Here is a 16,997-nt window from a genome sequence, read left to right on the forward strand (position 1 = left end):
TCAGAAATCAAAACCATAATCACCACATTCTCTGCTCCAGAGGGCTCCCCCAAGGGGGCGTTCTCTCTGCCGCCCTCTTCGCCGCATCTTTAGAACCCTTCCTATCAAACCGTACTAATTTTACCACCTACGCAGATGATATTAAGTTCTTCGTCATCACAAAATGCCCCCAGTCTCTCCAGTCTATTACTGTGAGCTCCAACCGACAGCTACATGAACTGGAAAACTACCTTCATGCGATTGGGCTCTCCATTAATAAAGAGAAAACTGCACAACTCTCTGTCACTAAGAAGAAAAATACCAACGAGGTGGACATCATTATTGCGAATTCTCCAGTTAAAAAAGTCACCCAACATAAAGATTTGGGTATCATCTGGGACAAAGACCTCACCTTCTTGCCTCACTTTAATGCCACTCGAACGAAAACATATTCGGCTTTATGGGCAGTAAAACAAGAGATCTCCAACTTCCATAACCCGGACCTTATCATCAAATACATTCTTCGTTGTATTTTCCCAATTCCATTATATGCCTCGACTATATGGTCCTCAGCACCCTCATCATACCAAGCCAGGTTCCTCTCCCTGGAATTCTGGATCTTGAAATGGCTAAATAGGGTTGCTGGGCTAACACCTACAATCTCAAAATCTGTTCTGGTCACCAATCTTAATACGCTTCCTTGGAGGTATCACATCATCTCTAGGAACCTTCTTACCCTCTCTCAGCTTCTATCCGGAAAACTGAAGTCACCCGATATTTGGGATATCATCGCCAGACCGTCCGACAGTAGAAGATGCCAGTCCAACACCTCCCCATACAGGTCGAAGCTGCGTAGCATGTCCTCCTTGGACAACATGTTTCCACACAACTCCTTCCAAATATTTAACAGATTAGCCATAGACGCTGAGAAACTTTGCAAGGACAGAACCTACAGATCTTCCATTCTTGCAGACATGTATGCCTTAGTCAAGCTCTAGGTGGACTCTCTGTGATACCGCAATATCCACGCTTCGATGTATCCGGATGCACTTTTATTTGTTGTAACTTTATGTTTTTGTACTTGTTGTAACTTTATGTTTTTGTATTTCTTATAACTTTATGTTTTTGTATCTTCACCAGTGGCTGTTTAAGGCCGTATATTGTATCTGGCTCTGTATGCAATGCATATGTCTGTATTTTATGTTTTTTTCTCTGTATATAACTCATGTCCTCTAGCTGCATAGCTGTAAAAGGACAGTTCTTCGGAAATAAATTGATATTAATAATAATAATAATAATAATAATGTTCTTCAAATGAACTAATGAGACTCGTAGCAGAGAATAAAAATGCATTGGATGCATATAAATTATCAGGCTACACAGAAATCTATGGCAGATATTAGATAGTCTGTAATTAAGTCAGGAGATTAGGCAAGCAAAGGCAGATTACGAGAAATCTTTGGCAAAGGATGCTAAGAAACACAGCAAGGATTCCTTTACTTATATAAACTCTAAAAGGAGGGAATGAATCAGATTGGTCCACTTGATATCGATGGCTCGACTGTTGATTATCCTGCTCAGGTAACTAACAAACTGAATTAGTATTTTGCACCTACATTCACACATGAGGAGTTATTAAGGAAGAAAATGCCAGAAGTATATCAAACTGTAACAGGGTGCTTAATGATTTTGTAATAACTGAGAGCAAAGTGGAGGAAAAATTGTTGAAGTTAAACATAAGAAAAGCACCTGGGGTGGTTGAGATCTATCCAGGTATATTAAAGGAGGCGGTCAAAGGAACTAAGCAAACCCTTAGCCATAATTATGAGAGCATCCTTGGAGTCAAGGGAAGTCCCCCCCCCAAGGACTGGAGATGTGCAAATGTATTACCAATTCACAAAGGGGGATCGAAGGGTGACTCGAGTAATTACAGACCAGTTAGTTTAACTTCTGTTCCGGGTAAAATAATGGAGTCACTGGTTAAAGATGCATTGAAGAATCATCTAGACAAGACCGCAGCAATAATTCGGATACAGCATGGGTTTGTTAAAGGAAAGTCTTGTCTGACAAATTTGATTGGATACTACGATGTGGTTACAAAAGAACTGGATGCAAAAAAAATAATTTTGATATCATATACTTGGATTTCAGGAAAGCTTTTGACACTGTTGCGCATGGAAGACTACTGTACAAATTGGAGCAGAATTGTATTAAGGACAAGTTGCTACAATGGATAAAAAGGGTGACTGAGTGATAGAAGACAGAGGATGGTAATCAATGGGCGCTGCTCTTCGTGGATTAATGTTATTAGTGGAGTCCCACAGGGTTCGGTGTTGGGCCCGCTGTTGTTTTGTATATTTATCAATGACATTGATGAAGGTATATCAGACTTAATGTTGAAGTTTGCAGATGATACAAAGGTTGGCAGGGTTGGTAATGACAGTAATAGCAGTGTGCTACTGCAACAGGGTCTAGATAATTTGGGCAGATGGGCTAAGAAGTGGCAACTGAAGTTTAACCTTGACAAATGCAAAGTACTGCATATGGGTAGAAGTAACCCCAGAGAAACGTACCGACTGTGTGGTACTACACTTAAGGTGGTAGAAAATGAAAAAGATCTGGGAGTAATTGTGCAGTCAGATATAAAGTTTTCTGAGCAATGCAGACAGGCTGCCAGGGGGTTTTGTCAATGATATATAGGAATTTTGCTAGCAGGGGAAAGGAGGTGATTGTCTCTCTGTATAAGGCAATGGTCAGGGCACGCCTTGAGTACTGCGCACAGGTCTGGAGGTCTCATTTTAGGAATGATGTAGATTTGCTTGAGCATGTACAGAGACGCGCAACAAGATTGGTGAGGGGAACGAAGGGGGTCAAGAGAGGCTTAAGTTCTGCAAATTGCAGCGGCTGGAGAGTACGCTCCTGCGAGGTGATATGATTGAGGTGTATAAGGCCTTGAATGGGTTGAGCACGCTGGATTCTAACGGGATTCTTCCACTTGCTCAGTTTATGAACTTATGGTGGCATAAATTCGAATTGAGAAAAGACAGATGTAGAATAGATGTGCAGAAATTTGCCTTTAGCTTGTGGGTTGTTAATTGCTGAAACAGATTTCCATCTGTCGTTGTGGAAGTTGGTGGGTTAAATAAATTTAAGGAGGAACTGGACAAACTTTTAGAGGGAATGGTTGCGTGAATTTTTTTTTTTTTTCTTTTTTGGCTGCATAAGCTCATACGCTTGATTTCTTCCATCACACGCCTCTATTACTATGCTAAGTAAAGATGTGATGGAAATCACATCTTTACTTAGCATATGCAGATTTCAGGTCAAGATAAATTATGTCGATCTGCGTTCGAGAAGTCAAAGCTTCCTGTATGTGAAACAATGTTTGAAGGAGATTAGTGGTTGTAGATCTCCCAGGGATAACGTTGTGAAGGTGACAAGGTTTGTGATGAAAACAGTGCTCAATACGTTGCACTAGGATTGTCTTTTTAAACAACTTTAAGGAGCAAAGAGCCCACTGAGATCGAGCGAAAATCCTTCGCCGTTTTAGGCCTCGAATTCTTTGGAATGGGTTTGACGCAGTAGTTGTGTCCAAATTTTAGGCACAGCAGATGTTCGCAAAATTTCCTTGAAGATATGTAAAAGAAATCCACAATGAAGACAGGATATTTTAATGATCATCATCGACGGCGAATGCTGTGGTGTCAACGACACGCTGGTTGGATGAGTCCAAATACATGGCGCAACACGCCAAAGACGCTTTCGTGTGTGGCACAAGCAACACGAGTCCATGGATCCATTGTGCATGGTTCCCACTATCCAGGCAGGTGGCGGTGGTTGCTTAATATTGGACATGTTTTGCTGGCAAGAACTGGGATCCCTGATGCATATGAACCACTGTTTCACTAGTGAGTTCTACTGGCAGTTCTTAATAATCCATGTGCGCCCTGCTGTGTTGCATTATTTTCCAGACAGAAACAGGATCTTCCAAACGATAATGCGCCGTGTCATCGGGCCCGTACTGTGCATGAATTGTTCGAAGAACACAATGAAGACTTCACCCATCTTGATTGGTCTTCAAATCCCATGACTCCAAATCCAATTGAACGCGTGTGAATGTTCCGACACTGTGGAAAGCCTTGCAGACAACTTGGTTACAGATTTCTACAGACATCTTCAGACATGTAGTGGAGTCAATGCCTAGGCGAATAATAGCTGTAATCCTGGGAACGGTGGCCCAAAACGGTATTTAATTCATAATTCAATGATCACTCAGTGTGTATCATCATCATATCATTATGATCGACGTGCAAATTTACAGAGAGATCAATTAACTCTTTTACGGCGAGGTACTATAACAGTGAAATCGAATGATATTACAGTGAATTCTCAAAGCTTTTAGAACTTCGAATACTCATTTTGCTTTTAGGTTTGTAATATGTCAATTTTACCAATCGGATTGAAGTTTGCCATTTTTTAAAAATAATATCAAAGGGATATTTTAGGTCATTCTGGAGGTATGGCCCCCACTATTGAATTCAAATGGCGTAACTAATGTTTTGGTATCGAATTTTAAAGTTAGCCCTGTGCAAAGTTATTTGCACTGATTCCAACAGAACTCGTTGAATCTGTCGTCAAAGACGCAGTATAGGCTCATCTTGGTAAGAATGGCAATATGATCCTGTACTGAGGAATCATCTTGCCATCGTGCTAAATTAGTCTCAGCATGGTTTCCTGAAGGGAAACCATGCTGAGAACATATTGGGAAAAATCGTGTAAATTACTATGATGGCTACAAAGCAGCTGAATGCTTGAAATGACATATTATATATCTGGATTTTAGTAAAGCTTTTTGTCATTCCTCATGAAAGGTTATTGAAATAAATTAGAGCAGGTTGGGATAATGTGAAAAATCCACCAGTAGATTAAGGGCCGGTTGAAGGACAGGAGAGACAAAGAATGGTTATACATGGGTGTTCTTCGGGGCGGACTGCAATTGCTGGCGGGTTCCTTTGAAATCAGTGCTTAGATGTGTCATATTATTTTCATCGTTAAAAAGTGCCCTTCGAATTCCTCTTTGAATTTTGGAAGGTGTAGAATAAGTTCGCTTCTTTGCATAGTCCCTAGTAATTCGTGCATTACTAGGGACGATTCATTCCCTTAATATGGTTTATGACAATTTTGTCTAAATATATTTAAACTCCTGTTTCTAATCAAAAATTTTAATGTGAATTCTATAAGATTAACCGTGTCTGAGGTGCTTTTTTCCTCAGTAATAAATGAGCTGTCATCTTGTGTTTCTTGTTTTGTGACAGTCACAAATATTTCCACCTCCTCTTCTTAGATAGCAAAAACTCATTTTGCAATCTTTCCTCGCTGTTGGAAACTAGGTCGACAGGACGCTAAGATGATTAACGGATCATATCACAAAAGGGAAGGAGGTCAAAGTGTGTCAAAAGAATTTCTCCGCCCGTCATGGAAAAAAAAAATCACCTTGTGACAAATATACCAAACCAAGTTTAAGTGACAAGAGAAAATAAAATATTGTTAGCGGTAGGGAATTTGTTTTATCAGATAGTTGCAAGAGCATAAATAAGGTAAAAGGAAAAAAAAGATGAAGAAATAATCTACAAAAAACTAAGATAGACTGATGATAATTATAAAAATTCCATCGTAAAAATATTTAGCCAGAATAATTCGATAACTGTGCTAATGTACCATTAAATCAATTATAAAACTTTGAGGCTTTTCTAAAACGAGTATGCTGGAACTATTACATGTCCTGTTATACTTAATATAAAGCGAAATGGAGTGGAGTGGTGAGGGCGAAGGATTCTGCAGCTTTTTCGTGTCGGGATGAAAAACCAGGCAGTCATCACACTGGAATAGCCCAGTTACAATGTTAGTATTATTTATTACACCAATTTCTAGTATAGCCCAAAGACATATTTAGTTTTTAGAATCCAACGTTCATTTGGACAGCTTCAGCGTTCTCCCACGCACCATGTGGAAAAGATTGGATTCAACGTTTGTTGAAATTGAGAAATACTTCCCTTTGGGACGGTGCAACATCTTTGAGCCCATTTTTTTTTTTTTTTTTTTTTATCTTGGCCACGTTATTTAATCTCGGCCGAGGGTTTATGGGGTTTTCATTCCAAAAATCGAGACAAAACGACATGGAATGCACTTGACGTATAGACAAGTGCAGTTGGTTATCGCAGGACATTAAATTATTATAATGATAAGGTAACTCAGTGCCAACATCCATTATCTGCAATTGAGATTAGTTGATTCGAGAATAATGTAAAGGTAAAATTAATGAAGCTGATAACAAAACGAGAACCACATCATATAAATATACAGAAAGGAAACTACGCACACTGGCCAAAAAAATAAGAACCTTTATTCAGTATCGAACTGGACCGCATTTTTGCGAATAACAGCAAGTTTGCAGCGCGGCATGGATTCTTTAAGGTGTTTTAGTACCTTTTGGTCTAATTGTAATCATTCTTTCAGAAAAATATCGCGAACCTGTGACAAAGTTGAAGGAAGAAAACTTCGTTTCCCAATAGCTCTCTCCAGCATGTCCCACACATTCTCAATAGGATTGAGATCAAGTGAATGTGAGGGCCAAGAAAGATGGTGGAAATTCGTGTCACGTTCTCCAAGCCATTCTTGCACGATGTGTTGTTGAATTGTCATCTATAAAACGGTCATCCCTTTCGGAATAAAAAGTGTAACATTGCAGAGTGCAGTAGATCTGATACAAAATCATGTACTTCCTGGATGACATTCGACCTTCCACCGATATCAACGGACCCAGTCCGTACCAACACCATATTCCCCATACCATGATACCACCTCCAGATGCTTGGGTTGTCTTAACAAGACAAGCAGGGTCCATCGCTTCGTGAGGTTCTCGCCACACTCTGTGTGCCATCAGTGCAAAACCAAGTGTATCGTGATTTTTCTCACCACATGGCTTTCTTCCGTTGTTCTGCTGTCCGATCACGAAGTTCTCGGCACCACTTCAAGCAGATTTTTCTGTTTTTGTCTGAAACAAGGGCTTCCAAATAGGAAAGCTACTGCTAATACCCAATTTCTTTAATTCCCTGAGCATGGTACGGATTGAAATATCATTTCTGGGATTGGTTGAATTCAGATGTTATTTGCTGCACACTGGATGTCCTGTTTTTCCTTACAGTTCTTAGAGTACGACGGCGTCGCTGTTAAAGTGTTGTTTATTTTCCACATTTACTTCTTTGAGTTGTGGAAGAACCGCTTGCTTTCCGCTCATTAAAAATCTTTGGGATGGATGCTTTTGAGAAACCAGTTATGTATTTCGTTTCTTGAATTGTGGCTGCTGCTAAACGTGCACCCACGATAAGACCTTCTTTAAAGTCTGATAAATCACGCGTTTTCTTCATTCTTGCTTCAGAATACTGGAGTCGAACAGCCTGTGAGAAATCGTGAGCTCCACAGTTGGTAGAATCACCGTCCTCCCCACACTCCAGGTGGAAAAGACCTGAGTTCGAGTCCCGTCGATGACATGAGGAATTTTCATGGGTCTTTTTCACAACGTGGCTGAGTTAGTCGGTCTCAGGCGAGGGGAGTTTTCTCTGGGAAACTCGGATTTTTCATCCAGAAAACAGAATGCCGACCACAGAACGCACGCTATTTAGAGACAGTATACACGGAGCAATATAGCCTTAGTCACTGATGCTCCTAAAACCCTACGCCAACAACAAGAGCCTGTGCATTCTTTATACTCAGCGAGGCACGTGTCATCACCCACTTCAAGTTTCTTTGCATCTCTTTTGTCTTTGACTGTCTTAATTCAGCTGTTCGTATTTTTTTTAGCCAGTGTGTGTGTATTATGTATGCTGTTCGAAAACAACTGCACTTGGTAACAAATTTATCTTGTACATATAAAAATAATTATCTTATTTTAAGAACAAAAAATTGTTCAGAATTTTGCCTCCAGGTGTCTGAAATTATTCATCAGGCGTTATTCGAATGAACAACTTGCTGGCTCTTGTATCTGTGAGTGCTGTATTAGTTATCCGTTCTCTTGTTGAGCGAAAAATTCCGCTGATTGCTTCAGGTAAGTCGTTTTGAATATTTTAAAGACGAATTTGCAGTGTAATTCTTAAAATCTCTTTTATTTGAGCAATGTGAATGATTCGAAGTTCATGAACATTTAATAGCCATAAGTTCATAAAGATATGTGTATGTAAATGAAGTTTGTATTTTAAGACTATAAATAAATAGTGGGTAGGTATGTAGCTATTGCCTTGTAATCATGTTAATTGCACGTACTAGAAATAATAAAGACTGAAGCAGATTTTGATTCTTAAGAAAGAATTTGTCCAAATGCCAGAAAGTAGTTTGTAAAAATAGCATGCAGTGCCGTTGTTTGCTGTTTCTTGCAGAACAACGTATTTCTAAGCTTGGCGAAGCCTCCCTCCCTTCTAAATCTTTCCCTTACCTGTACCGGAAGTAATATTTTACTGCAAATGGAACCTACCAAGAAAAAGCGCAGTGTTATTCTTGTGAAGAGCCTTAGTTGAGTTGAACTTCTTCGACCTTATGGGTGTTTATGGAGTCTTAAATTCTTCGTTATGTCTGTTAATCATCTCTGAAACTTAGCAAGTTGCCTCGTTTTAGAGAACGCGTCACATGAATAGGGTTGTTATGTTTTAGGAATGAAAATAAGTACTGTCATGAACAACGTCGAACTACTTCCCCTCCCCTGTTCGGCTCTCTGAAATAGGGTATAGGCACCTTTGTTAACGCTCGCATTCACAAAAAGAATATGAGACAGATATTTGCCATTTTGGCAGTGTTTGGAGTAATTTTCTTTGTTTTTTTTATAAGGCAGTGGCAGAATAAGATAGCCTTTGTTTGGATTGGTCTGGTTATCAGATACAATATGATTTAAGTTAGAAAGATTACATGAAAGCCTTTTAGCGATCTTTCGCTGGTGACACTATTTAAAATTCGGTAAGCCTTGGATATCAGGGCCTGTCTGTTTGGATTGGTCTGGTTATCAGATACAATATGATTTAAGTTAGAAAGATTACATGAAAGCCTTTTAGCGATCTTTCGCTGGTGACACTATTTAAAATTCGGTAAGCCTTGGATATCAGGGCCTGTCTGAGTGTCTAAACACAAAGTAGTTGAGCCTCGAAGTACTTCAATCAGAATATCCCCCCCCCCCGAAAGTCTCTGCTTGCCTCATCGGGATAACCCTTAACTCTATATGCACCTTTTCTAGGAGTTCTATATCATCTTTAGATGTGACGATCAGACCTGGATACAGTATTCCAAGTGAAGTCTTACCATTATCCTATAAAGAGGAACAGTGACCCTCTCTCTACTTGCAAAATTTCAATAAATCATAGACTGGACACCACGTGCCCTGCTTGCCCCTTGACCACATTGTTTTGAACTTCGTGTCTTTTTATATTGTTAATCAAGTCTTTCTCATCCTGAACACCCTTTAATATCTCTTCCCCTTAATCTATAAACTACTCCTGGTTTTCTGTTCTCCAAGCACAATACTTTCAATTGGGCAGAGTTTAACTTTAGCTGCCAATTTTGAGACGTAGTTGCATGCAAACTGTTTCCAAATCCCTTTCAAGCAGCATAATCCAGATTTGTATAGATACAATACACATTACACAATATGGCTTTCATCGCATAAAAGGGATGAATGAACAGAGACCCTCTTACTGCAAATTTGGCCCTGCCTCTAATTGACAAAATAATTAATACACAATACGTTTTAAGTTCATTAAATGCTTCGCAGACTAGTAACAGACCGTAACCTATTCGAGGGATATAAAACGGTCTTTTGGAAGAGAAACAAAATCCCCAGTGAGGAAAGTACACCATTTTTCATCTGCATTCGATTCATTTTTCACCTTAGCGAATAATCTCTGTCACTATCATGAAGTTTCTGTGAAGCGTGAGCATTATAAACTGTGGACAGCCCACATGTGGGAGTTCTTTTGTGTTTCTGCTGAGAGAGAGTAGACAAAAAAAAAAAAGTATTGTCTTCCCCGCATTTTCTGCAATCTTCTTTCAATGCTTCTCTCTCCGATATATCACTTGATAATTTTTTACAGCCTCGCCCTTCCCAAGAAAGGACTTCGTGTTGGCGGTAGAAGAGGCCCATATGGGGGTGGAAGGAGACCTCGTGGGATGCAACTAGCTGCTCTGTTCTTCACCGATAACAATCTTTTCTCAAGGTAAGGGTTAAGAGAGCTTTGAATTCTTTTGTGGTGTTTCTCATTATTTATTTATACGTTTTGGAAAATATCTTCCCTTTGCTTGTGACATATTATTAATGGTGTGCAAATCAAACATTTTTTGGTCCACGCGTTAATAGTGGTGATCATGACAGACACAGCGGGGACGATGCATATAGAATCATTCATCTTCTACGGCTACCAGATGTTAATATGGCCATCATTACCTACATCCTGGTTTCCCGAATGTCGGACACGTTTCTGGCTATCCGATGACTACGAAGATGAAAAAGCAGGTGCGCTTATTACAATGCTAATGTAAAAAGTATCTAAAGAATGATAAAGTTTTTATTTTTTTTTGGCAATGCGGTATGATATACCAGTTAAGTAATCTGTGTACTAGTCACGCCTGGTGGTTACGAGGGGGGGTTCGTTCACATGTCGCAAACAGACATGTTTGGCTCACATTAATAATGTGATATTTATGTTCTTGATGAGAATAGTTAAACTGTTAGAATAAAATATAGAAATGCAATTTTTGAACCCGTATTCACAAGACTCATTTCTTTATTATTAATCTTCCAATACCTCCTGGTTTGGCAGACCATTTCTGAATCGCACCGTATATTACAACTTGACGTCTTTCTGGTCATCCTTCCATGGTGGCTACAAACTGTATTTGTATTAAGTAGTAGTAAATAATTTATTGAATTTGATTACAAGCCCTTTGAGCACATTGTTGGAGGATTAATAATCAAGAAATGAGTCTTGTTAGTTATCAGATGAGTTAGTAATGTAGCCAAAATAAATGGAGTTGAAATAAAAAAGTGAATCTTTCAGTAAATGTGAAGATTTATAAGCTGGATGGGTTCATTGGGAAATATCCTGTCCGCATGAATCTGGAAAGCCAGTGTTGAATTCCTTGAATTTTCTCTATTGAAAGCTGCAGTTATGCTTTTCTCTAAGGTAGTGCTTCCAACTAATAGTAGGATAGACATGGCTGGCTTTGAGCAACTCCAGATATTCCCGATTGTGGAAATAAAGAGACTTTCAACAGTCATCGGATACATCCCGCAGTTATTTTGAAACTGGGGATGTACCCGATTTGAAATTTCGTTGAAACTGCTACTACTACTGCTGTCTTTGGAGTTCATGAACTGGCTGTTGAGCTTATTGTTAGGCCTCCACTGAAAAGATAGCTGCCAAGCAGTAGTATCAGTTGAATACCAAACAGTAAAGCTACTCGCAGTTCGAATAGCACTATCAGACCAGCTGAAAACGTAAAGCACGAATTTTTGTGGCACGATGCCTCACCGATCTATCAAGAATGCACTAGTATGTGGATGTTCCAGAAAGTGACATAATTTATGCTCTTATTATGTGGATCAGTTATTTAGAATGTATTATTAACAACTGTTTTTTTGAATTCGCCAATACGAATTTGAGTCCTTTAAAGCCAGATTGAGGTAATTTACTTCTGTCAGAGATAGATTTTCATCTCGCATAAAGGCAACCGATCTTATTAATATACGCAGCTTAGAGATATATTACTGGCTCGTGGGCCTTGTTACTGATAAAACAAGTCGACCCTGACTTGCACAAATTCAGTTGTATTCCTTTTGCCGGCAAAAGGGAATTCTGTCCGCTTCAGCAATTCTGAATGGATTTTTTAATGATCAGTGATAGCCATAGATTCAAATACCTTTCCCCGGAACAGCCTTCCCTTCTTTTAATTGACTATTTTCGACCTCTTATCTATGTTTCTTAATTGCTTTTTGTTACCTTTTCAACATACGTAATGAGGAAGGCCAGCATAACCTTTTTAACGAAACTTTTTAAACTCCTTGAACATTCGTTACTTTGAAGGGGGCAAGATTATGAAGATAGTTTATGCTTCATAAATCTTTACAGTACTCTGCTAATTTGAGTCATCTGGTAATCCTTCTTGACTTCTTCCTGCGCAGAGGGGGGTATACAACCTTGAATTGCAAAAGTTAACTTTGATATTCGACACCATGGGATGAAATTACTCGATCACTCATTTTAGGAAACATTTAGTTGCTGTCTGATTATTATTTAGTCACAGTTTAGTTCTGTTATCACTCGCTGAATTGTTCTAATAAAGAATAAATTTTATTTATCCTTTCAAGAAGAGGAACACTCAATGAAAAATGGCTTTTTTTTAAAACAACACCAGCGAAGAAGGCTTGAGGTTAACTTGTTGCTTTCAGACGAGGATTGCATGATTTTATGGAAACGAGTTTTCAGTTATTTCAGTAGAATAGGCAAGGGCTATTCAACGATATGACCTTATTGAGGACATATCGTTGAATAGCCATGCCTCAGAGCATTTTGGAATCAAGAAAACCAATGCTGTTATTCATTTCATATTACAGTCCATTACGAGACACGCTTTGCAACTATTTCTGTTTGCTCGATCCTCTGTCCTGAAGCGCGATACTTTACATGTAGTGAATTGGCTTCACTGTCCCTCTTTCCACGTCAACCTCCGAAAATTTCATATGAAATACTGGAGTTGAATGAAAAGGAAGTTTTGTGCATAAAGGTAAATTACCACCCGACGTGATTTTAAAGTGATTTGAAACGTGCTTCAATCAAACGTGCTGAATGTTTGATTGAAGGTGGTTTGAATTAACTATTAAGTTGTCTCAAATCCTCTAAATATTTGTAAAGGGAAAAATCATTCCCATAACACTATGGTTTTCTACTTCTTTAATTCAGTTGTCATTTATAATATTGAAAATACGATTGGTGTTCTCTAAATGCGTGGACTTCCGCTGCATTAAAATATGACCACATGGAAGTTCTGAACACGATAGACTTCCAATGAGATGTCGGTAGATGCTTATTGGCATTTTCTCCCAGTCACTCTGACAGTGCAACGCGTGGATGAATGGCTTTTCTAACGAAGGTTGAAAGAAGCGGGGGCATAAGAGGCTGTTGAAATCACTTTTAATATTCTCCTACACCATTATTTCACCATGTTATTGCGTTACGTTTAAAAGTTGTCATGTCCTGCTGTGAAATGCTAATTATTCCCGGAATTGATGTGTACACCTAGGTTGCGACCTTTCCCGCTAAATAAATCTCCAGACTAATTTTACTACTGCGATAACGTCTTCACCAGGTGTGCGCGAATCAAGTTCGCTTCTGTGATGAAAGGCGCAAGTCTTTACAGAAGTCAATTTTCGCCACTGGTGGAGGAAGAGATCGTGATTCTTCAGACAAAAAGTGACTGGTACAATATAACCAGTATATAACCTATGATTTATTTTTCCAGCATCGGCTCAAAACGTTGATTTTTGTCTTCCTTGTTAGGATTTTCTCATCAAAAGATTGAACATTTTACCACCTGCTGGTAATCATATCTTCAACTCGATCAGAGGCTATTCTCGGCCATTAATATTCAGATATCTGAATATTAATCTTTTTCTGGCAACTTACCGTTGGTCTGTTGTGAAAATATTCGACGTTCGCTGATTTGAAAAGAGATGTACCACCTACAGGCAAATTTTTGGCACACTCAGGTTCCAGCCTGGAGTACGCCTCAAATACTTAGTCCGTGTGTCATTCTCGCTATTTGGATTACAGAGAATCTACGATAGGTAGTGGTTTTAACTCACCAAGCGTTTCTTAACCTTTTTAACAACACGGTCCGTGCACAAATAATTTATCAATATATAATGTGTTCCACCATATTGGGTCTTTTCCACATCTTATATGGATTTTCCTTATTAAAATTTAACGGAATTTTAATAAGAAAAAAGAAAAATTGAAGAGTGGCAACTTTATCATCTAGTCAATTAAAAACTTGAACAATAATAATTAAAACATCTCGTTAAGCAAGAGGAATAAAAAAGGCTAATAGTCTGATTACCTGACGTCATTAAAATTAAACTTAAAAAAATAAAGAAAATATTATAAGCGATAATGAAATTATAGCCACGTATAAAAACAGATACAATAATCATCTCGGGTAAACACTGAAGGAAGATATTTTATGATGGAACACATCTCATTAGCAGAGGTAAAACCAGTTTCTCGGATGAGAAAGAATTGATCTCAAGTGATATGCGACTCTTATAGCTGAACCCTTGATTAGCGATTGGAAAGGGAGGTGGCAAAGGGGGGGTTTAAAAATGGATGCAGTTTAATTGCAGAGGTTAGTATCTGGAGTGAGTAGCTGAATGGGAGGGTGGCATAGGAGTGTGGTGATTTTATGGATTTTCGCGAAGGCTACAAAGCTCATGACGTGTTATCATACTAAGCCTATAAATTGCGTATAATCTGCTATCAGCTTCACCGTTTTGTACGACGAAAAACTCGAGTTCCCTGGTGGGGACCGTGCAACCATTGATCGAGACCAACCAGCTGTAATGGTAGTCCATGGTAGCTCATGGAACAGTCAATATCACTGGACTCTGCTGTATATCCCATAGGGGAATACGTTGTCCTACTTAATGGAGATGACATTGGATAAAAGGAAAAAATATTAAACATCTGTTTCAGCTGCCATGCCGGAGGGTTTTGGCACGTGCCGGTTTGTTCATATGCCGCTCTATGTATGGATTTTAAGCACAGTCTACTTGACTTGTCGATGATGTAATAACGAAATGTTATTTTTCGAGGTAACAATTTTATTACCCGCTGGGCGCCGCTTGCACCTTTGATCACGTGACATAGCTTGAGCTATTTCTTAGTGTGCCAATGTGTACTCTCACTTTGGACTTGGTCATAAGTAAATAATGCTCCAGGAATACTGAGAAAATGTTTCTCTTTTAGGTAAATTTCACCTGCCATTTATTTAAACTTCGTGGGAGTGACGAGGGGAAACTTGCAACTTCCTTATGTACTCAAATAAAACAGAAACATGCATCCGTTTTACCTTCAAGCGATGCAGCCAAGGAAACACTTGACCTTCAACTGCGTTGTGCCAGCCGAACATGGAGAAAGTTTGCTTTATGCAGGTACTGTATTAATGCAAACCATCTGTATAGAAGTGTTAACGCACAAATTTGTGCTTTCGCAAGAGTTTGTACACTAGGTTCCTCTTGAACTTGCTGGAATTCCTCATTTGTTGAAAATCAAAGAAATTCAGTATTTTAAGCGATGTTTATTGAGACACGAAGTCGGATGTCAAAGGGTACAATGTCAGGAATTTTTTCCTGGTTGAATTGACAATAAATGTTCATGTTTCATCATCTCCACTTTGTTAACGAGGACTGCAGATCAAAATTTATCAAAAAAAAAAAAAAAAAAAAACTGAAATTCTGATTTGGCACAACCGTATATTTAATATTTTTTATTTATCTGAAAATTAATTCAGATAAATATTTAAAAATTATTATTTAAAGGTTAGATGGCGTACAAATATCAGTACGCATTGTTTTTGTAATTATAATATTTGTATAATGAATATTTAAGAATGTTTTTAAATTTTTATTTAAAGTTATTCATCATTAATAGCATAAAAATGAATAACCCAGAAATTTGTTTGCTCCAGAAAAATGTATTCCACATAATTATTGACCATTTAAGGAACAGGAATAAAACACATGATCCGCTTGTACTGCCAACTGATTATGGTTGTAACATACGATTTTACAGTCTAATTGATTTGGTTATTATCAACATTAGCTAGATGCAAATGTTTCTGTAATTCAGACTCGTTTTACTATCACTGGTGTCTGCTTTACGTCTACTGTTAACAGTCTGTTAATGTTATATCAATTATAAGTTTGTTCGCAGCCCATAGAGGCTTGTAATGTGGTAATGGTACCTTCTTCCACCGTCATGGTGTCATTTACCGACTGCTTCCAATTGCCGAAATGGTCTAAATGACAGGATATTATTGTCGTACGAGGGGTTAACCTGTTGCCCCAAGGGCCTGATAGGTAGGTAGCTACCTAACCTCCAGTTTCCTGTCAGGTCGTTCAGTTGCATTTCACCGGAGGACTTGAATCACCGTAAAGTTTCTGGTATCATCATCCGAAATCACCGCGTGCGTCGCTCGCTACCTCCAACTTAATCGTCCTTGTAGACAAGTTACCCACTTTGTAAACATCCTTTTCGAAGATGTAACAATAAGCTGAAGTCATAAACCCGAGTCATCTGTGCCTGCTGACTGTATCTAAAGTAGGCCTATCACACCTTATGGCAAAATCTTGCGCCCAACGAAATATTACCGGACAGGACTTAACACGCGCACATATATTCATAACACCTAAGATTATTACCAAATAAAACGACTTACCGACTCTTTCCTTCGCAGACAACAGCGACGGTGGACGATCACAGCGAAACTTCCTCTGGGTTCCATTATCCGCGACCTAACATCGCCGCTTTGGCGCCTGCGAGCAAACCGCGACCAAGGTAATGCATGCCAGCAGTCACAAGGCCCGAGCCAACGTACCTGTCTTCTACCCTCGACACCATACCTCACATCTCCAGGTTTTAGCCCTTGGGGGGAAAACGAGGCTTTAAGAGAAAACAGGTTTGTCAGTCGTAAGGGCCGTACACCTCGTCAGTTGACTAATTCCCAAAGTTGGCGGAGGAATCAACAAAGGAGCGACTCTGTCAGTAGGAAGTCGGCTGATCCGTGTCGGCAGAAGCACCAGCAGCCGCGGCAGTTTCCCGAATACGAAGAATGGAAAAATAATGGTTCACCTATCATCGTTTGGTATGCCCATCAGCTAGAGCAACCAGCGAAAAATTATACGCATGAAAAGAGACAGGTCTGTGAGT

The 16,997-nt window shown here is 39.1% G+C and overlaps 1 protein-coding gene across 1 annotated transcript in view; it reads right to left on the reverse strand.

Moving 5' to 3' along the window:
- Nucleotides 1–16,615, reverse strand: part of LOC150075103 (uncharacterized) — a 115,334-nt gene extending 98,719 nt beyond the window's left edge. The window contains exon 1 of the mRNA XM_090388232.1: nt 16,507–16,615. The gene's annotated coding sequence lies outside the window, so the exon portion shown is untranslated. The remainder of the gene's footprint in view (nt 1–16,506) is intronic.
- Between the last annotated feature and the right edge of the window lie 382 nt (nt 16,616–16,997).

This window comes from Mastigoproctus giganteus, chromosome 14, assembly GCF_048544385.1.
Source record: "Mastigoproctus giganteus isolate SK-2022 chromosome 14, ASM4854438v1, whole genome shotgun sequence".
Lineage (NCBI taxonomy): Eukaryota > Metazoa > Arthropoda > Arachnida > Uropygi > Thelyphonidae > Mastigoproctus > Mastigoproctus giganteus.